At 40.9% G+C, this 21,727-nt stretch overlaps 1 pseudogene; it reads left to right on the forward strand.

Annotated features, from left to right (window-relative positions):
* Window positions 1-1,259: 1,259 nt before the first annotated feature.
* On the forward strand, window positions 1,260-1,552 carry LOC117715717 (small ubiquitin-related modifier 2-like; annotated as a pseudogene).
* Window positions 1,553-21,727: the final 20,175 nt, after the last annotated feature.

A 21,727-nucleotide genomic window follows, 5' to 3' on the forward strand; every position in this document is an offset into this window, starting at 1 on the left:
GAGAGGGTAGTTAAGAGATCAGTGAGGGGGGAAGGAGGGAGGGAGGGAGGGAGGGAGTGAGAGAAAGAGAGAGAGAGAGAGAGAGAGAGAGAGAGATAGAGAGAGAGAGAGAGAGAGAGAGAGAGAGAGACAGAGAGAGAGAGAGAGAGAGAGAGAGAGAGAGACAGAGAGAGAGAGAGAGACAGAGACAGTTTTTACCCGGGATAGTTTTACAGAGACAGCTTGTAGAAAGAATAGGCTAGACATAGGTGAATACAGAATGATCCAGAATATGAGATGGAGCCAGAAGATTAGAACAGACTGATAGAGTTAGTTTGAGGCCAAGCTGAGCGATTTAATCAGAAGCTGAGAGAAGCCACTTTGAATCAGTCAGTTTGCAGAGGAGTTTGAGCCAGAACAGCTGAATTGAACCAGCCAGCCAGAATCAGAAAGAGCAAGAAAGGGTGAGCTTATTCAGCAGTAAGCCTCTGAGATGACAATTATATCAGGAGAATAAAATGTATATTTTACAGAAACTTCCAGAATTAAGAAACAAAATGGACCTTTTCTTTTTATCAGTTGAGACTGGACATGTCCAGAGTGCTATGGCCATAGATAAACCTTTTCTCTTTTTCTAAACAGGAAATTTCAGGTTCTTGTTATAGTAGCCGAATACTGACTGATAGATACAACTTTCAGAAGTTTTCACTGTGCCGTAGACATCAGAAACAGAATCTGGACTGATCCAGAGTTTTAGTCCTGTTAACAACAACAGCCAGCCAGCCATATGCAGCTTTATCAACCCCATTCTACCTGGCTTTCTTCATCTGTTTTATATCAAATTTTATTTGAAGATGCAAGTTTTAAGCTAAAACTGTATGAGAATAAAAATTTAAAGACATAAAAACAAAGGAAACTTACCATTTTCAAAAATATACTTGATCAATATTTGTGAATTTAGAGCATAAATACTCTAAAATGTTTGTCTGGGCCACCACTTTTCTCACTATACGTCTCCTACTAAACTACAGCTACAACGCTGTTCTCTAGTGTCTACACTCCAGACAGGGTTTTGAAACAGTTTTTGATTTGATGGTTAAGTAAAACTATGAAGTAGTTGCAGTATTTTTTTTTCTTTCTAAAAATCAGTACCTCCTGCCACAAGACCTCTGGGGTCTCCATCACCTTTCACTCCCAGGGCTGCTTGTCTGTTTCTTCAGGGCAGACCTGATCCTACTTTGAGAAGCAGTAGCTAGGCTGGAGAGAGACCATGGCTCATCATGGCCAATGAGAAACCCACAGAAGGAGTCAGGACTGAGAGCAACAATCATATTTTTTTTTTTAAATGACGAGGAAGGAAGGTTCTGTGCTACCGTTTAAGATTGAGAGGCAAACACCACTTACTTAGTAAACTAATGAAAGCCTATTGTGAATGACAGGGTTTGTCAATGAGTCGGTCAGATTCTCATTGGGTAGGCAACCAATCAATGAAACAGACATACCTGCACGATTGGAAATGGAGGATGAAGCTACAGCTGATGTGTTCCAGCAGCAGACAGGAGGTGTCTCCTAGAAAGGGAACCTGCTACTCTACTTCAGAATCTTGCATAGCCCAAGAGTACATTCTCAATTTGAAAGTCCTGCTTTGGCTCTAGCACATCCTGACTACTTCAGGATAGTTTTCTCTGTTGTTTTATTCCCCCATCCACATTCTGTAGTTGTACATAAAGTAACTGATATATGTACACAAGCATACTGTGCTTTTTTCCTTTTCTATTTTTTTTTTAATGAAATGGCCAATGATCTATTTTGGTTGACATCTAATGGAGATGGTCTGATAGAAAGTGCCTGTTCTGTGAAAATAGCCCCTTTCCCAATAGTGGCGGTGTGCTCTCCTTGTTCTTACCTTTATATTCCTGTAAGTTACTAGATCTCATTGTTTTAACAAATGAATCCAACACCATAAAATCCTTACATACCTTGTTCTATTAAAGAAGTTCAGTGTTTTCAATCAATGTAAAACCAAGGGCAATTTTATAACTTTTTTTGTACATACCTGTTAAGTGTAGGGCAATCTGTCTTGAAGTAGGGGTAAATTTACTCTTGAAAAAAAATGATTCTGGGTGGTTTTCTCTTTAAACCAAGCATCTTGTTGTTTAAATAAACTTACTTAAATCGAAAAACAAAAAAACCTAATACCTCCTAACTATAGCCTGTTAGCACTGTCTTTCATAGCCACTCTGTGGTTTGGGGGTTGTTGTGTATTAAGTGACACATGATTGATGTGATCTGGCATGATTCATTATAACGTCAAGCATCAGCAGAACATTTTGGAAAAAAAAATGTTCATCAAAATCTATTACTGTAGAAATGACTGCTTGTAGATTCTTTCCTGCGGTTACTTCTATGCATGGTAAAACAACACCTTTTCTGACGTCACAAGCCATGTTTTTTTTAGGACGTGTGGTTATGAAAATAGGTGTTCCTGAAGTCCGGATGTGACCTCAAGGCCACTCACTAAGTACAGCTGAATACCAAGCAACCTGTCAAAGACTTCCCCCACTCACCTTCAACTGTGTGATGGACAGTTCCTGTCTTAGGAACAAGGAGGAGGCGGGGATCTGAATCCCTCAGCATTCCACCCCAACCTAGAAGACAACTTTACTGTATGAGAAAGAAAGTCTAGTTTTAAAGTACTGTTTTATTTGCATAATAAACCATTCTTTAAACACACACACACACACACACACACACAAAATCCTGCTCTCAAAGCCAATATTCTGTCTCTGCTTAAGCACATTCAGTGGTTATATGAAGCTTCATGGTAGTTAGTCCTCAAATGTCTTTTGAAGTGATTTTGCAAATATTTGGTGTTCAACTAACTCCTTCTATTATAATTCTATCAGTCAGGAGTTGTTTCTTTATGCTAGCCTTACTATGAATTATTTAAAAATGCCACAATTTTCAAAAGATTTGCGCTGAGGTACCCATTTAAATATACATATTAAAATTCACAGTGGTATTGATTTAAAAGAAGAAAGGTCCTTCAGAGTAGCCTCCATGTTTGCTACCCAACATGAAAATTCTCTCTTGCCTCAGTGTTATCCGTGCTACTGAAAAGATATTCCACTTCTCACGACTGTATCCTTTTAGCTACTGTCTTCCCCCTGCGCACCCCCATTTTCATATGGTATGCAGTCATTCCAATAATGGTTGACTGTGCCTGTCACTGTACAAGGTTCTTGGGCTCTGAAAAGCCAAAACAATAGAAAGAGGGCAGACATGAGGGGAAATATTGAAGTTGGCTATTTTTATAACTGCTGGGGGTAGGGAAGTAAAAGTATAGGAAGAAATAAGAATACTCTACCACATTTGTTTCTTTACTCAAATGGACTTACCACTATATATCAGATACAATGCTAGCCAGATTGGGAAACAAAGCAAAAGAGACATGAGATCTAGCTTATCTCTTACCATTGGAGATAGAAACCTCAATACAATGAGTTTATGAAGCATCTTCAGCCCTGGTGGAGGTACAGCCCTCTGGAGGTCTAGCCATTGCTTTCATTCATGCCCAGTCAATCTGCCTTTCTAGGCCCTTAATAATCTAGTAACTCTCATGAGTGGCATCCTCGATGAGTCCTTAGTGTTGCTTACACTATTCTGATATTTCAGTCTCTCTCAGGATTCACCCCTATGCCTTATGCAAGGAAACCTAAAACATTTAGGTCAGCCATAAAAACTTGCACAGTCTTCCGGCATTAAAGACATTGGTGGAGTCCTTGCTGTCCACGTTGCCAAGCAGATTCCTTGAAGTTTGTTTTGTCATGTTGAAGATGGGACAAAGAAGGACAAGGGCAGTGGAAAAGCGAGGGCCACAATAGGAGGTGGGGTCTGAGCTGTCCTCTTTGCAGCCACAATAGCAGTTGGAGTCTAATGTGTCTTCTCTGCAGCCACAGTAGAAGGTGGAGTCTCAGGTGTCTTCTCTGCAGCCACACTGTCTCTTCAGGATCATGTTGTGAAGCCCTCATGAGTTAGAGGAATTGGCCATGCCACTTTCGTTCGACATCCATCATTTCATCTAACCTTTCCTTTAGCATACTCTGTGGGTTTTAATGTAGTCACCTATCAAATAATTATAAACTAGGGAAAGAAGCAAAGAGATTAAAGATGCAGCTCAGTGGTAGGGTGCTTGGATAACATTTTTCAAGATCCTGGCTTGGATCGCTAACACAAAAGAAAGAAAGCAAAAGAGAAAATGGGAGAGGAGGAGGGATTAAGAGGAAAAGGAAAGGGAAATAGAGAGTGGAGGATTGGCTGGATACTCAGAACAACATGCCAATAACCAAAGGCATACAAACTGAGGAGCCTGCCCCTGCAACTGGCAGAGATGTGTTTGCACAACTGTTGTAGCTGCATTAAATGTTTTACATCAGTGGATAGGTATGTAGGATAGTTCACACAAGAAATAAAAACTTTCTGAAGAACCCACTGGAAATTGCAGCATCAGAACCCAGAATTTGCTGCTTTTAAAAGTCATATGAGATGCTTAGTAGAAGGTTGGCCATCATAAAAAAATTAACTATGGCCATTAATTGAGGGCAAAAAAGGGGGGGCAAGTCAATGAGAGGTAATTGTACTAGAGCTTGGGGTAGGGGAAATCTACATACGTACACAAAACTTCAGTGAACTATGAGATAATACCAAATGGTCCAGTTGTATAAATGGAGACCAGAATAGAAAAACATTTGAAGAAGTGATGTTGAACTGTCTCCAACTGCAGTGAAAAATCAACTCATAAAATCCAAAATAATTCAGCCGCCCTCAGCTGAATTATTTGTATAAATATAAATTCAGGATACAACAGTGAAATATTGCATCAGACCAAGTTAAAAAAGCTTATTGGAGGTTGTCTTTGAGCTTATATACAATGCAAAATTCCTACCATGTAATAGACATATACATTTCCTAATTTTCATTAAATCTCCTTTCAAGAGAAATATTTTCTGAGTGTTCTAGTATGCTGCCTACTGCTATGATAAACATCATGGTTAAAAGCAACTTGAGAGCAAAGTTATATTTGGTTGACACCTCCAGATCATAACTGATCACTAAGGGAAGTTAGGGCAAGAACTGAAGACAAGAAGTTTTAGGGAGGAACTAAAGCAGAGTTCATAGAGGGATGTTGCTTACTCTGTTGCTCCTCTTTGCTTGCTCAGTCTACTTTCCTCCTATACAACCCAAGACCATCTGCCCAGGAGTGGCACTACCCAAAGTAAGCTGGGCCTTCTCACATCAGTCACCAAGGTCATCAATCCAAAAAAAAAAAAAAAAAAAAAACCAACCAAACAAACAAACAAAAAACCCCAAAAGACAAAAAGACAAAAACCAAAATATAGACTGAACTGATGGAGGTAACTCCTCAACTGACTTTCTCTCTTTCCTAGTATCACTAGTCTGTATTAAGGTGACAGCAACTAACCGTCACACTGGGACTATTGTTGATGCTATTTCAGGAATTTCTGAATAGTGGAAGGCAGAAAGATATGTAGAAAGAATTGGGGATTCTATCGCAGTGAGGTGGAAAACCTGCTTCGCAGACACAGGAGACAGAATGAAAACTTTGCCTAAGGTTTAGTTAATGTTAAAGTAGAAAGTAGATGAAAGGATTTGAAATAAATTGAAGGGCTAACAGTACAATGCTTAAAGGCTAAAAGCATAGTTCCTGGGACTATTACATTATTTGGGATTAGGGTCATTACAGAAGTGATCAAGATGGCGTAGATAGGCGGGAACAAAGTATAATGGTATACATATATGAAAATGTCACAGTGAAGACTATTCTTTTTCATGCTAAGGAAATAGTAATGGATTTGAGGAGACAGCCAAGTCTTCAAGTATATGCAGTACAAGCATGAAGAGCCGCATGAGATCAGTCTTCAAAATTCATGTAAAATAATCAAGGCAGCCATTGTAGTGGATGCTGATAATCCCAGTGCCAGAGAGTCAAGGGCAGGTGGATCCCAGAGGCTCACCAACCAGCCAGCATTGCGTACTTGGCAAGCTCCAGGCCAGTGCTAAACCTTGTCTGTGGATACAGGGTACACAGCTCCTGCGCGTGGCACCTAAAGTTGATCTTTGTCCTCTGCACACATGCGTACCTGCACATCACACATATTAACATGCACACACAAACATCCATGTGTGCACATACACATATACCATCAAAATTTAATTTTAAAAAAATTAAGATAAAGTCAAACCAAATTGTGGTGGGCTCCAAATCTAATGATAGATGTCCCTGTAAAAAGAAGTGTAGATACATTGACTCCAACAGGGAGAATGTTCTGTGAAACCAGAGCCAGGGTCTGACATGAAGCAGGTTCAAAGAGGCAACAGCCAGAAACTGAAGGAAGCAAAGAGTGTCCTTCCTGAAGGCTTTAAAGAAATCATGGTCTCAAGGGACACCTGCAGTGCTGGGCTACGGAACTCCTCAGCATAAAGGAATAAAGTCTTATTATTTTAACTCTTGGTCAGTGAAACTCCAAGAAACCCCTCCATACAGGTATTGGTTTGAATTGCACACAATTCCCGTTTCTCTAGGTAAATGTGGATGAGAAGCCACTTATCTTGACGTTCTCAGAGGTGAACTAAGTCAAAAATGTAGATGTTCATATCCAAGGTGCAAACCCTGGAGCCAAAGCCAGGATGAGAGCTTGCCATCTGGCTCTAGAGACATGCTCTTGATCTGCCTGCCATAATACTTAGGCACCACTAGAATGTGTCGGTGGCAAGCTGCTTGGCTGACTTGAGGTCTGTCTTGCTTTTACTTGTGTTATCATTGCATTTCCCTCTCTATCACTTCTCATAAGACAGATGTCTGTGAACATCTGCAAGATGCTGGGAAGTTGGTATGCTAGACTTCTGTGCCTGTAGTCCATGACTACATGCTGCATGCACTGAAGGTTGGACTATGCACTCTGTCAGTTGCGCCATGAATCATAAATGGTTTCTTATTCCTGGTCCTTAGATATGGCCTTTATTGTGGGTTTGGTTTCCCACTGTATCAACTACCTAAAGTAAATCCCAGTGAGAAAGACATTAATTGGGAAGTTTTGAAAAATAAGTACACGTTGTAAGTTGCATTCGGATCTGAATCGTGATAAAATCTTTGTCAATCCACATCCTGCCAAGTTTCCTAATTGTCTTTCACCTGCTGGATCCATCCAGTATACACAATCCAACTGTCAGTCACCTAGTAAACATCCTGATCGTCAGGAAAACTATCAAGACCATGTGGGACTTTCTGACCATGTAATTTACTTTATTTAATAATGTCCCCCCAAATATAAAATGTTGAAAACTCAAATATACCACAGAGAAGTCACAAAATTCTCCCCTAGGAGAAAAGGGGAAAATACTTAAGATAATTTTTTCTCTATCATCATCATCATCATCACGCATTTTAGAAAGTTAAGAACCGTATTACTTATAGTCTTAAGATACTAAGACAGAAACTACACGTATTTTTTGTTACAGTGTTTATTATAATTGCTCTGTTATTGTTAGGCTTAGCTGTTGATCTTTGACTGTGTATAAATAATAATTGTAAATTATTCTTTATTTTATGCAGTCATGTCTGGGGAAACACATAGATATAAGGGTTTAATGCTACCTGTAATTTCAGACGTGCACCTATGGTTTTAGAACATCCTCCCTCATGTGAGGTAGAATGGTTAGAGCATGTATACATGCATAGCAGTCCCTGAAACAGACCAGTCTTTAGGCCTAATGTTAGCCCCCCCTTAAAGCATTTCTTTATTTACCCATACACAGGACCATTTCACCTCTTCTTACCAGGACAACAAATTCCAGTCTCCACAACTCTCTAACTTCACTCTCCATGAGTTTATCCAGAGAATCCCTGTATACTCTTTTGACTCCTGAAGTCAAAAAGGGTGGAGCCTTTTAAATTGATACATATTAGACAGACGTCATGCCGGATGCTGTACAGTTACTATCTTTCTCCTTCCTAATCGGCTAGGGCTCTTATTACTGGAGACTTTCTGGAACATTCTTTGAGGTGGGGACTCTGTGATTGCCCTGAAAAAAAATGCATATAGCATAAACTGTTTCTTAGTTCTAAGAATTGATTAATCCTCTGAGATATAACCTTGGGCTCCCAGATGAATAATCTACTTAAATCGGAAGATTCATCTCTCGAAATCCAGAACCCAAAGGAGTAAAGTAGGAGAACTATGTAATATGGAAAATAGGGTGTGTCAGTTAGAGATTGTTTTGCTTACAAATTAAATGAAACAGAGAGAGAGAGAGAGAGAGAGACAGAGACAGAGACAGAGACAGAGACAGAGACAGGAAGGAAGGGAGACAGAGACAGAGAACGACCTTAAATTAACTTAGGTGCAAAAACTATGGTAAATTAAATTGGGTTGTAGAAGTGTAGAAAATACAGGCCTTTCATGTGGTTTGATACAAGTCACAATGCTTGTACTAAGATGTCCTGCTTCCTTTGTGCTGGCTAACACTTTACTCAAAAGGAATGATCAGAAGTTAGGGATAGCCCAGCAATTAAGAATACTTGCTGCACTTGAGGATAACCCAAGTTTGGTCACCAGCACCCATGTTGGGGCAGTTCACAACCCCCTGAAACTCCAGCTCCAGAGTATTCAATGCTCTCTCCTGGCCTCCATGGGAACCTGGTCTCATGTGCATATATATATCCATGTACAAACACACACATGCATATTCATCAACTAAAACAAAATAATTCTTTTGACTAGAAATATAGTCGGGCAGCTCTGATGGGCATTCTTGAGGCATTTTCCCCTCCTTTCATACACCAGAAGAAGAAGAAAAAAAAAAAAAACCTCCAGTTGTCCAGTAAGCATATACTCCAGAGAGTGGACCATCTTAGTTAATGGGCTCATGTTTGAATCAGTCACTGTAGTTAAGAATGATGGGGCTTAACTTAGCCTCCTCACCTCAGAACTGGTAAAGAAGTCAGGATCCTGACAGGGTCGGGAATACAGAGAGAAACAGACTCTACAGAGCAAAGGCAGCCGAGTCACAGGATATAAATGAAGTCTTACATTTAGGATTCACACTTGAAACATTACTACAAACAACTCATTGCTTCCTGGATCCTGATAGCCACAATCAAGCCATGTCCCTTGAGCCCCAGTGCTGTGTACTTTAATAGGCCGATGTTAATTGGTCACTAGTGAGGAGCCTGTGGCCTTCCCTTGCACCAGCATTTTAAAAAAAAAAAGGTCCCACTGAAGTCATTTATATATTTTAGAATAGTTAACATGGCCCCACTGGGCCTGCAGCGAAAGATGCATTTTGCAACATCTAATGAGTAAGTGGAGCATTTAGTAAGACACAGTCTAATTACTTTGGGTCTTTGTAAAATATTAATTTAAGGCAACCACGGCATCAAGGAATAAGTTTGCCAGGCGGGGCTCAGTAATTTTGCTCCACGGCTGCCATCAATATCAATAGAAGTCTCTCAGCTCGCTTGCCGCCCATTGCTTTGACGATGTACGCCTGAGATATAGAAATCAGTTGCTGCAGATTGTTTTTCGATGGAAATTTCAGAATAAAGTACGGAGTTTGTGGATAGGCAGATCACCTATACAGTGAGGGCAGTAGGGCTGAGGACTGATGCTTCCAAAACCAGGTTGGATTATAGGCAGTGAAACTTCTGTTGCTGAGTCTCCAGAAAGCATGATTCCAACTCCAGAACAGCACTCGTATAAAGAAAGCCCCCATCACCACTTGTGGACATGCATGATTTACTTTGGAATGAAAATGCTTTCTAAAATCTTTACATCCTATATATATATATGATCCCATTCTGGGGTTGGAGTTTCCTTAAGATGGCATATATCAGGCTGGGAACAAAGCTCAATCCATAAATTGCTGGGCCATGTCAGTGTAACTAAAGGCCTACCTCTAGAACCCATATAAAAGCCTGCCATGGTGATTTCCCAGTGCTGGGGAGGTAGAGACAGGTCGATGCTTGGGGCTCTCTGGCCCGTCAGTCACATTTAACTGGCAAGCCCCAGACTAGTGAGCCACCCTGGGTCAAAGAACAAGCTAGATGGTACCTGAAGCACAATAACACCTGAGTTTGTCCCCTTGCTTCCATACAGGTATTCACACATTGAACACAGCATGCACACGAACATATACACACATGTACGCGCACAGAGGAAGATGCCAGTTGTCAACTCAAACACATATTGAAATGAACTCTGAATGCAACCTGACAGAAGAACACACGTAAACCTCTCTGAAGTTGTCTTGCATAGGACTCTCTGAGAAGGACAAGTCTCAAGTGGCAGACTTGGATGCGCTGAGTCCAGTGGGAGAGTACAAACTTGAAGCTTTTCATGCCATTTGACGATGCCTGCCTCTGCTTCCAACAGGAGTTCCATACACACAAGGGCCAATCTCGCCTGACATCATCTTATTGTCCTCTTTCCTAGGTTCCCCAAACCTCATGAGGAAGATATTCTGGGACAAATGCAGTCATCCTTTGCTCTCCTTGCAAGGTGGCAGTTCTTGCCTCTGTAAAAGCCTGGCAGCGATGACATCATGTGTGCCACGGTGAGAAGTTGTTGGCATAGGCAGAGCTATGGAGACGAACTGGTCTCTGGCAGCTCCAGAAAGATGTCCCATATGGGGGTGGCTATAACACAGGAATCTGAGTTAAAAGGTCAGGCCCCAACAGTCAAGAAAGACAAAGTGTTCCTCCTCCCAGCGTCCGCAGTCAAAGTTTTAAGAAACAGCTGGGCTTACTCATGAGGCACGAAAGAACAAGAAAATCTTGTGTAGGGGAATATTCAGCTAGCGCATAGCTGCGGAAGACATCCGGGATGCTCGAATATCTTTCCTAGTTTAGTTATGGCTATGCTGCAAGCCTTCCTGTCCAATTCATCTGATCCCGTCTCCTGAAACATCCCCTGTATCTCTCATTTCTGGATCCCCGTACAAACTGCACAAACTAATTTAATTTGGGGGTGGGCAGGCTAAGCCCCCATGTTCCCTTTCAACCCCAGCAGATATTTCATTGTTTGTAATGCCTCTTAATACGTGAAACAATATTTATGTTGCACTCTACAACATTTTATAACTTTCTTCTAATTGCCTTAGCAGGCTTTAAAACCAGAGCTTAACACTTCGATAATAAGCGTATTAATTTGTCTAACGTTTAAGTTCTTACAAAGGAAGAGACAAGCATTAATTTTGTTTAGTTAAAACAAGCTTTGCTTTTGAACAGCAGGTGGTAATTGAAACAAAACAAGGCCTCATTAGAGGAGCGTCTGGTGGCTCATGATACAAACAGAGCATACTAGAAAACCCAAACACAAGAGCCCTGAAATAAAGTGGTCATCATCTAATTAACAGAACATGTTTTAATTACCGAGTAAACCATGCAGCGCCGTGTGTCAATTTAACTGATGTGCTAAGTGCCAGTTTACAATATCAGAAACAGACAAATAATTGGAATCTAATTACATGCAGGTCTATTGCACACCAGCGCCTCCAGCCCATCTTAATAAACAAGTTTTTACATCAAACCATGAATAGCAAATACAGCCATGCTGTTAATTGCTACATTGTGATATTGGGACTTTGCCAGCTCTGACTATTAAAATAAGCTCTTGTGTGGATTGCAGTTTCTCTGCTACGCTTTAATTAGAATCAAATGAGAGGCAGAGATCGGGCTGTATTACTGCAATTCAATATATGTAAATAAGATAACTGGCTAATCTTTTTATTTTATTTCTGAGCCTCCATGCAATAGGCGGTTTAGTTATGCTAATAGGTTATCACTTTGCAAATGAAGTAGATTTGTGCTGTGAGATGAATCAAGAAACATGTAATCTTTGCTCGAGAGTCTAAATATTCCTCATCCTTGCACGTGGGATCCGGAGAACTTTCTTGCCCAAGATATATGGTGCTATATTTTTAATGCCCGTATTGGCCTAGCTTTTCAGCGATAGCTTTGAATGTTGTATTTCACTTGTCGAAATAAACACATGATCCATAACATGCTATTTACAATGCTGGGCCAGATATTTCAAGATAAACTCCTATAATGGAGAATCATTCATCTGAGCACTTGAAAGGGTGCAGAGAAGGTCTACATAAATACTGTATAATGCAAATTTTAAATTAAGACCAAGGCATAGATAACACTCATATTTCATACTGTGTATCAATGTGCTGCTTGTCAGAGAACTAATCAGGGATTCAGAAATATTTCAGAGTGCGAAAATGAAATCTACGGTGCGGCCGCTGATGGGCCATTTTTCTGTATTTTCTAACTAAGGAAAGAGATGGTCCAGCTATTGTTGAAAAATTACTAAGTAATGATCTCCTGGGAAGATCGCCTTATGTTTCATTAGAATTGTAATTAGAAGTGGCCATGACCTTGGGGAACCTGCTTCAGGAGCTGGCTCTCTTTTGTTTAAGACAATCTTCCAAGTTGCTTCTGCTTCTGGCCACTGGCGACGTTCACTGAGCTCCACAGAAGGGACGTAATAAAGCATGTCAATGTACTTACACCAGTACAGTGAGCAAGAACAAGCAGAGGTAGAGTGGGGCGCAATGCTCTCAGTTTTAGGTGCAGTATGTCAGTGTGGATTCAAAGTGCCCAGAGATTTCTTCCTTAGGCGATGTTCTAGGTCGCACCAGACCTTAGAACTGTTTTCTACTGAAGACGGGGAATCTCTGTTGAGTACCTGAGAGCTCCCAGAACTTTAAAGGCCACGCTGAGCCATTTTCAACTTCTGGCTTGAAAAAAGAAAGCCAAGCTACTCACTGGCTTGAGCCGAAGGCAGCCTGTAACAATACTCCACGAACTTGGCGCGGGTCCTTGCCTATTTAAATTTCCATCACACCATTGTCGGAGGCCCATGCCTTTCACATGGCTCGGCTGGTGGATGTGGTCCAACTCCCAGAAGGGAGCAAGTGCACCACGGAAAATATTGGAAGGGTTCACATGTTTCCAGCACCTCATCGGATACTTTAGTGCGGAGGTAAAAAACATTCTTGGTACTCTTGTTGCTGGCAAAGTCACAAAGGATTCCGGACTGGTAGCTCATCCATCTTGGTTCAGAAATGAAATCGAGTCTCCTGGTCAGTTGTCAGAAAGAAAATAAAAGCACCAACTCCAGATGCCCTGGTTTTCTCCTAGCCTTCCACCCTCCCACACAAAAGCACGCCAACTCCAGTAACAATATGGAATCAAAATGTATAAAAAATGAAGAGTAGATGTGTATAAAAACGCACAGAGGGCTGGAAAAGGAATGTACTAAGGTTAAATTTTACAGACATGATTCCATATGTTGAAAGCATCTTGTGGTTATGTCGAATACAGATGAAGCTATAAATTACCCCACAATCAGAAGTGTCAACTTTCAGGCTAATGCTGGTGATATATATATATATATATATATATATATATTCTTATTAAAATATGAAAACATGCTAAACATAGAAAAAGCTAACAACTGTACCAAAAGCAAGACAGAGTGTTACTAATGTCTGCCAACTGTTATTAGTCACCAAGCAATCAATCTCACGTGAGCAACCTCTGCAGTAGGCAGCCAGGAGTGCCAAAGCCTACCTCTCCTGCTTGTCTTATTTGTGGTTACTCTTGCAAAGTTTCCACATTATTCTGTTTGCTCACTGTTAACCCTGAGAGGGCACGGTTAGCAAGAGGAAAACGTTTATTCAATTATAATGTCTTTATTTCTACTTAAAACACACACAAAACTGTCAGCAATAGACAAATGAGTGCTGTGGGCTGAAGCATGTGCTCACTTTATTCTATATTTGAATTCTAATAAATTATATCCATGCTATTACAAAAATTATAACTGACATGCTGTCAGAACGATACATATAGAAGCCTAGATGTGCACCTAGTGCCACGAAGGCTGCCACATTTGGCCCAATTGTAAACATCACCCTCATTTGCCAAACAGTGCTGTTATGTCTGTGGGCAAGAGTAATTTCTCCCCCTGGTTATAAGGTCATGATTCTAAATGTACCTAAACTCTAAGGGGAAAGGTAGTCTCTTTTATAAAAGATCTAATGATCTATGCTGAGGATCAATGCAGCATATGGAAGTAGTTTCTTACTCAAGCATTGTAGAGCAAGTAAATAATATGGCCCCATTAGATGAAGTCCAGGTTGATAAACACTATGCAGTTCACAGCACAAGACCACGATGACAGTATTTGTGAAACTTTGAGGGCGTTCTTTCTCCGTATCTGGTACAATACATTCTGCTTTTGCCAATTTGGCCTGGAACACAAACACTGGCTTTTCACCAGCGGTTAATATAACTGTCAAAAAGGTTCTCCTGATTGGTGCACATTTAGTGAGGGTTGTGAACTGGATGCCTGTGTCATCACCCCCAAATTCATATACTGAAATCATAGCTGTGAAGGCACGAACATTAGAAAGTGAAACCTCTGAGAACTGACCAGCTTAAGAGGGTAGAGTCCTCATAAATAGGGTTAGAGACCCTAGTAAGACCAGTTTCTCTTTCTGTTGTTGGAAGGCCACAAGAAGAACACAGAGATATGTGAGTCAAGGGTCCCTCACCAGATACCAAGTCTGCTGGTGCCTTGGACTTTTCAGCTGACAGCATGTGAGAAGGAAGGCTTACATTATAGTTTACCAGTTTGTGGCATGGCCAAATTAAACGGTTAGGAGAAATGGATGTTGCATTCCCTTATTTCTGTTTCTGCCATCGTAAAAGTGTGTGCTAGGTGCCCTATCTAGGGCTGGTGAACAGGAGTGTGATTGCACAGAAGACATCATCAAAGTAGGGAGGGGAGAGAGGTCAGGCGGCAAAATCTATGTGTGGTAGTGGGTTGGAGAGGTGGCTCAGAGGTCAAGAACACATGCTGCTCTTGCAGAGGACCTGGGTTTGATCTCCAGCACCCACATGGTGATTTATAACCATTTATAACTCCTAGGGCATCCACCCTCCTCTAACTCCTTCTTGGGCATCAGGTACAAGTATGGTCCACATACATACATGAAGGCAAATACTCATACACATCAACTTGTTTTTTTAAATCTAAAAAATAATAATAAAATAACAAAATTATAAATATGACCCAAAGTAACCTCTAGGACTGTATCATATGCCAGGAGCAGAAGTTGGAGATTTAAATACAAAAGGAACAATTGGATGAGAGGTATATTTAAAGTAAGTTCTCTCAAAATCCAAGTAGAGTTGGAAAGCACAGTGCCCAAAGAGGATGCCTTATATACAAGTCACGGGAGTTAAAAACAGAAAATTTGCTGGATGGTTGAACTCTTGGAACTTATGGCTGCAGCAAAACCAGACATCCTTCAAATAGGCATGAAGAGAGGAATGGGATAGGAGTCAGAAGTTAATAATGAGAATATAGCTGAGGGTTTAGCTCACTGGCAAAGTGCTTACCTAGCAATAGCAAGGCTCTGGGTTCAGTTCCCAGCACCCAGGAGAATCACAAAAATGCCAAAACCAACTAACCAAACAACCAAACAAAATAACCACAACAAACACACAATAGTAGAAACGTCTGGTGTGGAGCAGCTGGAGGATGACCACTGTTCAGTCTTTTCATCCTTAAATGCTCAAGACCCTAAATACTAAAAACTGTTCCAGCTTGAGGACTTGTACTTCTTTCAGGGTTCTTGGAGTTTGCTGGCCTCTCCTGAGACTAGCACTTGAATGACACCATCACCAGGAATATTTGTGAGGATGTCATTCTCAAAAAGAAAAACTAAGGAGGAGGCTCGGCAGTTAAAAGCCCATATTACTCTTGCAGAGGAACAGAGTTCTGTTCCCTGAATGTGTGTTGAGGGGTTCACAATCAGCTACCTTGTCACTCCAGCTCTGGCCCCTCTGTTGAAAAAAACCTTCTGGAGGCTGGTGGGATAGCTGTTTGGTAAAGTCATGGAAACCTGACCCCCCCCCCCCCAAGAAGACACATATTTTTAAAAAATGTCAGGTGTTATATATCTTACATGCTTGTAAGATCTATGCTGGGAGGAGAATCGGTCAGATCCATGGAGCTAGCAAACTTCATCTACTCAGCGAGTTCCAGGCCAATGAAGAGGCCCTATCTCATAAAACAAGATAAACATCACCTTGGGAACAATACCAATGTTGACCTCTAACCTCCACACACATGTGTACAAATCTCTTGAATACTATTTGTGATCTGTCTAGGTAGGCAGTGAATTAACCCCAGTGGCCTCTGCATGCTCAGCACATATTCTGCCTCTGAGCTACACCCTTGGGCCCTTGTACAGTTTTGGATTTTGTATGCTGGTGACGGAAAGATCCAGGGTCTAGCATATGTGAGGTGTGTGTTCTACTACTAAACTACAATATGAGTTTAAATCGATAAACTCATAAGCAAAAGAAAGTATAAAATTATGAAGATTATAACATTTGAGGCCAGACAGTCAGCTACATGGAATTTTTATTACTCCTAGTAACTACTGTTTAATGTACGTAAAAACAATACAAATCCAACATATATGTATGTGCATATTTAAATTTTTGAGCAAAATAAAATATGGGATATTTTCTTCTAACCTAGAGTAAAAGAAAAAAGTGTAAGAAAATAGAATTACTACTATGGCATATACAGCAATTCTGTCTACTTAGGAGGCTGAAGCAGCCAGCACAATAAATCAAGGCTACCTGTGAAAATTAGTGAGACCCTATCCAAACATGTAGTTCAGTAGTAGATTGCTTGCATAGCATGAACAATGCAATCAATTCAATCTTAATCACTGGGGGAAGACAAAGAAAGAAAGATGGGAAAGAAGGAAGGAAGGGAGGGAGGGAGGGAGGGAGGGAGGGGGGAGGGGGGGAGGGAGGGAGGAAAGAAGGAAGGAAGGAAGAGAGGGAGGGAGAGGGGGAGGGAGGGAGGCATGGTGGGAGGGAGGAAAGGAGGGGAGATGGAGGAAGGGAAGGAGGGGGAAGGAAGGAAAGAAGAAAAGGAAGGAAGGAAGAAAAGGAAGGAAGGAATTCTACAAGCAAAACTATAAAATCAATGGAACTCAAATAAAGCTTCTATTTGAGTAGTTGGTATTGTTCTAAAATTTGTATCTAATTTTGATAAATGTTCTTTGATTGCATTAAGTGTTAACACAGCAAAGGTTAGTGTGAGTAAACAGGCACACTGCCCTTTCCTTGTAATTCCTGTATGAGTATCACAGCTTTTAAAAACTTAAAGAATAAGGGTCTGGAGAAATGGCTAATCAGTCAGAGCCTGAATTGCTCTTGTAGCAGACCTGAGTTACGTTCCCAACACCCGGACCATGGTTCACACCCATTTGTAACTTCGCCTCTGGAGAATATGATGCCCTCTTTAGATCTCCAAGGGCACCAAGCACACACATGGTGCACATACATACGTGCAGACGAAACACTCACACACATAAAATAAAGTAAGTGAATCTAAAAAAAAACATTTTAAGTAAAAAGGTTTTCGTTGACCGATGGAGAGACGCCTCAGTCTCTAAAGTACTTGCTTGCAAACATGAGGACCTCAGTTCCATCCCACAAACTCATGTCAGACTCATGATAACATATACTTGTAATCCCAGTCCTGATCTGGTGGAGATGGGTAGGTTCCTGCGGATGACTGGCCAGCTGACCTAGCTTAACTGGTAAGCTTCAGGACCAGCTCTCAATAAACAAATAAACAAACAGACCAAGATGGATGACATCTGTGTAATAAGAGCTGAGATGTAATTCTTACCTCCACATACATGCATGCAAACATACATACATGTGTACACACAGACTCAAGAGTATACCAGCAGTTTCTTCCCTGTGAAATGCCATGCCAATAATAGGCAGTCAAGCAGTGTATGACTGGTTTTCTGTTGGTCTTGAGACATGTATGCTTATCTGTTTCTTAGAACATTTGGTTTGTTTGTTTTGTCCTTTGTGAATCTCTCTAGGTACCAAAAACAAAATGAGGGGGCAGAAAGAAAGCCTAAGAAAAATCCCCAGCCTAATTTTGATCTGTCTTGTTGCATGATGCAATTATTCGCCAAAGCGTCCAGACCCCGATTATCCACAGCCATTTTAGCATCAGTACCACAGGGACAGCGCTGATGATGGTTGTGCACCAGCCTGCTGCTTAAACTAGGTAGCTATTTATTCTTTACTGCGGTTCCACTTTTCCTCTAGACAAAACTAACGCTTTCAGACATCTTGAGAATGCTATAGTTCATCTTTAACAGATAGAATTTTGTTCTTATTTTGTTAAATGTTACATTTACATAATTGTGTATGTCATTGGTGTTTGTGAAGATACACCAAAAAGTAAAAGTTTTCCTATCTAAAGCAAAAGAATTAATCTACTCCACCCCCACCTCCAGCCCCCTTCCCCTCCCCCATCCCCTATGTTTATCCTGTCCAAATCAGGAACCAAGTAGACTTTTAGATAATGAGGGCAAATTTTCTTATTCAGCTCTAAGATTAGTCTTATTCTTTGCATAGAAGTTACACTGGTGTCAGGGATTTAAAAAAAAAAAAAATCACAGAATACATTGCGTTAGAAATTCCTGACACTAGGCCAAGTGACATTGCTGGTAGTTGCACTCATTTTTTGTTTAAATTAAGTGCTTAAATTTTTATGTCTTGGTTAGTTTACTCAATTCTAGTAATAAAATCACTGCGTGACTAATAAAAGAACACAAGGTGACTGAATGGTTAAGTATAGAACTCACTGTTGCCAAAATAGTCTTATCTCTAGACTCAGATACATTTATATGAAAACTGCATTCTTTATAACAAACCAGAATCTTATTTTGCTGTGGCCAAATGTAACGGGCATCTGTTGTTTTTGCCTGACCAGCACATATCCCTCCCTTTACTATTAGCGGACCCTGGGCTGGGCTGGAGAGAGAACCAGTTCCAACTCTCATCGGTTTGTGCATCTGGGGAGCATCTTCATCCTTTCCTACAACCCCATTGCCTCCCTTGAAGGGCAGACCTGTGACTCAGACTCAAGCAGACATTACAGCCTTTCCTCTTGGCCACTGAGATTGGCTCAAAATGAATGTGTGTTTCCAGCCAGACCAAAGAGATTCAATTCAAAGAATTCTACTGGAGTGACTGGAAGAGGGAGTTTCTGTTCCCAGAAATGAATCTAGGAGGGTGTCAGCCTGGACCTAGCAGGGCAGCCTTGTGACAAACCCCACACAGTAGAAGAAAGACAGAGACCAACTCTCACAACAAACTAGAACAAGAGCTGAATCCAGGATCCTGCCATCCTAAAGATGGCAGCTTTTCAAGCATTCAGGAAATAATTAGGTCCCCCACACACAGTGCTTTGAATCTGATTTATGCATTTATGTCTCTCGCCACTAACATAATTTCCCCTAATTCATAAAAATTCCAGCACATGGTCTTCTTCCTTAATCAATCTAACTCCAGTGAAATTTCTATTTCCATTCATTGCATAAATATGTGCTGAATACAGACAACTCAAGGTAATAAGATGGGGAAGAGGTTTACAAGAAGAAATGCATTAGGCATTGTCTGTGCCCCAATATAAAATGTGTCAAATAGTTTGTGGAAATCAACTAAGAATTTGGTATTTCTGTTTTCTTTTCTATAGATGGGGTGTATTGTGATTTCATCTGATGGTAACGTCTTAGGCCACAACTTTAGCACAGTATTTAGGAGCCTTGATTTTGGGATCCATTGTCTCGGCTTAAAGCCTTGATCTGTCTCTTACTATGTGACTGGTAAATTATTTGGACTCTCTCAGTGATGACTTCCTGTCTGCAAAGATTGCATAAACACGCCGATTTCAATCCAACTTTAAAGGGTGAAGAACATTCATATAAAGTATATACAGTACTGTGTCTGATGCTATGCAGTAGATGGTAGTTTTTAAGCATATTCACTTAAACATGCCGTTCTACAGAGCTCTAGAACAGTTTCACTGTTTGCCTTAGTGTCCATGAAGAAACATACTATTTTAGTTTCTACTTACATCTAAGCTTCATTTCTGCATCTCAGACTCCACTGAGGGAGACGACTGAGAACTGATTAAAGCCACTAGGCTTTCTCACAGGCACCTCAACTCCATCATGTCCCAAACGAAATTTAGTGTTTCTACCTTTCCCCTACACTCGTGTCTCTTTCTGTGGTGTCAACATCAGTAAATGACACCACTGTGCCTTCAAGTCTCAGCTCGCTCCCACACTTCCTCCCCTCTCCACATCAGATCAGTGGCCAAATTAACTCGGAAACCTTCCCATTGGTTTTCCTGTCTCTATCCTTTTCCCAGTGGCCATATAATAGCCAAAGTGATTTTCTTAATGAACACACGTCCTATAAATCAATAATGGTTTCTCACTGGTCCTGGAATAAAGACCATGAATTTCCCTCATCCTCCTGTTTCTGATGTCTTCATTATTCCAGGCTCAGTCTCAGACTTCCTCACACATAGCCCCCTCACCATCTATTCTGCTCTGTTTTCCTTTATGAACTTTACAAATGTGGTCTTTTTGGTACAGTACAGTACCCACTTCTTCCTGTGTCTCTTTGCTACCATTTAATCACGTCCATTATGCCCCAAACTACCTGCTACTCCCTACCCCCACCCCCAGTGACAGAGTCCACAGCATTACAATAGCATCATGAAACTTCCTATCACATTACCTGCCAGGCACATCTTTTTAACACCTTGTGAATGGAAAATGTATAGATTCAGCATACAAGTACAGTTATCCGATTCATTGTCTAGAACCTGGTTTGGCAAATCCCCATGTGATGCCCGCATAAACACTCACGGGGTTGTTTATGAATCTCATAGCGGGGGAAATACATGTCTCCTTTAACTCACCCCAAACTTTCATCATTCCTTACTACTGCAAAGGGAAGCAACAGAACAGGAACACATAAATGGAGCCGTGCCTTTGTCAGCAGTAGATAGATAACAGCTTCTATCACACGACAGCTATTATTGCTGGGTCTCTTGAAATATTCTTTGTGCTCATCATCATTTCTGTGTTATGGTATGTTCTGCAGGTGCTGCACACTTTCTCTGTGTGTACTCTCACAGACACACATGTCCATTACACCTGATTTTTCAATTACTTAACTGCTTCGTTGCTGATGCTTTTCTCTATAACCTATGGATTCAATAGACTTGAGGCTAGTGTTCTGAGACTTCGCTGTACCTCAGAAATGCTCCCAGTCAGGAGACAGATCATCGCATTGCTTGGTTAGAAACTCCACTGAGAACAAGCCACAGTTGACTGATTCACACATGCATCTTCAGAAAAGCCTGGCAACTTGCAAATCCCAGTGCACACATGCTGAACAAGTAAGATCTGGTCACATATTAATATGGCATCATTCACATTGATATTCCTATGGCAGAATGATGCCCTTATTAGAGAAGATGGATAATGGGTAGCTCCTGGGCCAACTCCAGGAAAGTGAGACCACTATTCTATTTAGTTATGTAGGGTGAGATTTGCTTAGCAGATGGCATTAAAAATTTTAAAGATATCATGGGAGCCAGCAGACTATACAAAAGGCATCTGGCAACATTGACCTTGGGTGATGAGAAGACAGGTGAGGGTGTTGTCTCTGAACAAGTGCGATCTATTTTATAAATTTCTATTCATAATTTGACTTGGGGCCTGTTTTAAGTCCACACCC

This window comes from Arvicanthis niloticus, chromosome 9 (genome assembly GCF_011762505.2).
Source record: "Arvicanthis niloticus isolate mArvNil1 chromosome 9, mArvNil1.pat.X, whole genome shotgun sequence".
Classification (NCBI taxonomy): Eukaryota; Metazoa; Chordata; class Mammalia; order Rodentia; family Muridae; genus Arvicanthis; species Arvicanthis niloticus.